This window comes from Phoca vitulina, unplaced genomic scaffold, assembly GCF_004348235.1.
Source record: "Phoca vitulina isolate PV1807 unplaced genomic scaffold, GSC_HSeal_1.0 scaffold7, whole genome shotgun sequence".
NCBI lineage: Eukaryota > Metazoa > Chordata > Mammalia > Carnivora > Phocidae > Phoca > Phoca vitulina.
This window is the reverse complement of record NW_022589710.1, coordinates 4425851-4430074: the sequence shown is the minus strand read 5'-3', so window position 1 is coordinate 4430074 and position 4224 is coordinate 4425851. Positions and strand designations below refer to the sequence as shown.

The window sequence follows — 4224 nt, the reverse complement described above, 5'->3', positions numbered from 1 at the left end:
AAATGATGAACTGCATATTGAAATCACCACGTTAGGTGATATGAGCTTTAAAATTTTACCAGCTTTGAACTTATAACTCCACCATTAAATATGATTTTCAACACCATCAACTAAAATTTGTTCAATACTCTAATTTGTTATGTGCTTAAGCACTTCAGGAATACAATTTATTATAGTATATGTATATTATATTCTATAATATATTCTATTTTAACAGCCATTCAGATATATGCCATCTAGTCTCCTCCAAAAAATGAAGCAATAATGGAAAAGTCAAAAGCATAATATGTTGATTTCCTTTTAGTGCATAAAAGAAAGAATGAGAAAGGAAGAGGAGAGAGGAAGAAAGAAAAAGAGGAAGAGCAGTTCTGAATACTGAACACCAAAGAAGTGAGAGGGTCAGACACATTTTGACTATATCATCTCACCAGTTTCCATTATAAATTAAAATACCACCTTCCAGGTTCACTTTGAAATCATTTGGAATTTTATGCCATCCATTTGTAAGCCTCTGAATGGGTTATTATAAGTCTGAAATGGCCAATAACAATTCATTTTCCATTTTAAAGATTTTATTTAAGAGAGAGAGAGTGGGAGGAGGTGCAAGTGGAGAGGGGGAGAGAGAATCTCAAGCAGACTCCCCACTGAGCACAGAGCCTGAGGTAGCACTCAATCTTAGAACCCTGAGATCATGACCTGAGCAGAAACCAAGAGTCTGATGCTTAACCTACTGAGCCACCCAGGCACCCCGTCATTTTCCATTTTAAAGCCAGCTACTTTATCTATATTTTGGAGAAAGAAATGGGGGGGCACTTTTTGAACCACAGTATCTTGAATTCAAAATCAAATTAATAACCCTGGATTTACTCACAAGGAGAACATTGCAACGTTTTCATTGTTGTTTTTAAGCACTTCTTTTCTAACATTCTTTGTCTAGAAAAATAAGCAACTCTCTGTGCCACAATGGTGCATGACCTGATTCTTTAAATAGACTGCATCTACAGGATCATTGAACAGTCCCATCAGATCCTCTCTTTAAAGGCAAAATCCCTTGATGAGAGATTCTTGGGACATAACCATCCCCTGAATTCAACAACAGTTTGAAAGCAAGGTAGGGATAAAACTGGCCATTGGCTATACAAGAACCTCTCAGGTTCTCATTGAAATAGCTTGGGATTTCTGTGCCACTCATTTGTATGGATGTTTTATGTGTTTTTAAATTAAGTTCTAATGGGAAGCGTTTATTAAAAAAAAAGGCAAATTCATTCACTTTAGTGGTGGAGAAATATAACTTCTAAAATTATGAACAGGGAAAAATACTATCTGTATATTCTTATTTACCTTTTACCTGCTAAAAGGATGAAGAAAAAAATAGTTAATGGTAATAAGAGATAAGATTAAACTTTTTTATTAATGTAATTTATTTCCACAGGATAACACTAAAGCAAATAGTTTAGTGGCATTTAAAAAACTGGATTTGATTTAGTGAATGGAAAGAGTACCTGTAGTTATTTTAGCTGGGGCTAAGGCAATTAAAGGCTTTATGTCTGCATACTTCATAACAAAAATTAGATACTTAGCTGGGGAAAATTTATCCTTTTATTCTGGTGGTTTATTATAAGTAAATGTACTCTCTCAAACAACTAGCGTAGCTTTTTTTGAGGTTCAGAAATCCTTCTATCTGGGAATCTGGGGATCCAAAGGTTCCTACCTTAATGAAAATCTTATGACTATTCCTTAAACTACCATACTGCAACATAATAAAAAGAATTATGATCACTTTAAAGCTGGGTGGCATTCATCAAATGGTAACCCAGGGGTGAAAGGTCCTATATCCCATTTCCAATCCTTTGAACCATCTATTGAACTAATGTATTTTTCTCTTTAAAATGTCCTAAAAGATATAAGATGTCCTCATGCTTATAGGATTTTTGAAATTTTATTTTAAGGAATCAAAAGAAATTTACTCTGTGAGCAGGTTTTTCAGTTTGGCTTGAGGCCTTTGATTCAGGGAACAAGCAATCTCCTTCCAACTCTCTCCACTGGAGAGATGTCCCCTTTCAACCTATCTCTTGGTCCAATACAAATCAATGAACTCAAGACCCAATATACCATGTCTTAAAAATCCATTTAGAAAACAATTGCTCCATTCAAAGTTCATCTCCTTCCTTTATCAGAAATTGCTGGAAATGTAATTTTGCAGCAAGCATTTCATTTCTTGTCTTGAAATAGATTGAGGTAAATGTAAAGTCAATGATTAGATAAATGTAATGTCTTGGGTTGACGCCACGATGCAATATTTGATGGTGTGGTTAGTACTGATGGATGTTTTGTATAGTTATCCAGTTGTATAATGGGACAAATTCCCATGACTCTATTTAAAACACCATGTGGCCCCTCTCAATTAATATTACCAAAAGTATTTTGGCACAAATACAAAAAGCATGAAGGATTAGTGCTGAGCATGCAAGTGCAAGTCATCTTTGCTCTGTACAGATTCTCCTTCATAAAGTAAACTGTATCTGTGTGCAATTTATTTACTGAGCTGCACTCTATGCAGTAAATAACACAACAAAGATTATTCCTCCTTCAAAAATCACTTCTATGAGATTATAAATAGAAAGCCTATGCTCGGTAATCTCCGACAGTAAAGGATTAAAACCTGATGAAGTTAACACATACATGGGCATGCACATAAGCACTACAGCCATAGAAACATTGCTTATGAAAGTCTCTTCATTTTAATGTCAAGAAAACATATTTATCTTATTTCCTGCTATCAAGATACATATTCAATATGAAAGAGGGGGAAAAGAAAGAGATGACTTTCTTTGAGAAGTAATAAAAAACAGAATATTAGTAATGCCTTTAGAAAATATCTTTTGGAAATGTAGAGGCTAAATTTTCTGGCACACTGATACCCAGACTATGTAACACAGGAATGAATCAAATGATACAATAATAAGTATCTTTTTTTAAGTTCCCCTTCCCTTGATGGCTGTTTTTGCTGGTTGTACTTCAATGTTACATAGAAACCCATGATTATCAAGAACAATATTCAGGGGCGCCTGGGTGGCTCAGTTGTTAAGCATCTGCCTTCAGCTCAGGTCATGATCCCAGGGTCCTGGGATCGAGCCCCACATCAGGCTCTCTGCTCTGTGGGAAGCCTGCTTCTCCCTCTCCCACTCTCCCTGCTTGTGTTCCCTCTCTCGCTGTGTCTCTGTCAAATAAATAAAATCTTTAAAAAAAAAAAAAAAGAACAATATTCAGTCACTATCATGTGTTTCAAATTGATAAGTTGCAACTATTTACCTTTTTAAAAATGAAAGCCCTAATATTTTTTAAAACACCTAACAGGAGTGCCTGGGTGGCTCAGCCGTTAAGCGTCTGCCTTCGGCTCAGGTCATGATCCCAGGGTCCTGGGATTGAGCCCCACATCGGGTTCCCTGCTCAGCTGGAAACCCGCTTCTCCCTCTCCCACTCCCCCTGCTTGTGTTCCCTCTCTCACTGTCTCTCTCTCTGTCAAATAAATAAATAAAATCTTTTAAAAAAATGAATAAATAAAAAAAATACCTAACACTTAAATAATTGTCAATACACCAACATTTTATTTTCTAGTGTCCTCAGGTCCAGCTCAGGATAATTAGTGATTTAGAAACTTTGTTGTCTCTACTATTGAAGTGGAGAATATGTGACCACTATTTGTAACACTTAAAAACATTTATGACGATTTTTTAATTATTAGTGTTAATATTAACCACAATCCTATAGTAGTACTCACTTCAGTAGCACACATACTAAAATTGGAATGATACAGAGAGGTTTAGCATGTCCCCTGCACAAGGACAACGTGCAAATTTCTGAAGTATTCCACAAATGCATGTGCACATGCGTGCGCACAACACACACACACAAACAACTATATATTACCTTGGTTCCATATAATGAAAAAATCTTGATACATTTTGAAGTCATATGCTTATGGCCATAACTTACAAATATATATTTTGAAATTTTTGTAATTTTCTAAGTTTTAAATTGTTCTTTGTAAATTTTTTTTAAAAATTCTCCATAAATATTTGCTTTTTCTCTGTATTGGTGGAATTTTATAATCACACAATCCTGTATTTTAGCATGTTTTCTTTTTTCTCTTTGAAATCTTTTCTTCTTATTTCTATTTCTGGTGTTACAAAATTGCATGATAAAGTATACTTTAGCTGAGAC

The 4224-nt window shown here is 34.9% G+C and overlaps 1 non-coding gene across 1 annotated transcript; it reads left to right on the top strand.

The window, feature by feature from the left end:
* Positions 1–3773: 3773 nt before the first annotated feature.
* Positions 3774–3880, top strand: LOC116633487. The gene has a single exon (XR_004299751.1). It is a non-coding gene; the product is annotated as a U6 spliceosomal RNA (small nuclear RNA).
* The last annotated feature ends 344 nt before the right edge of the window (positions 3881–4224 follow it).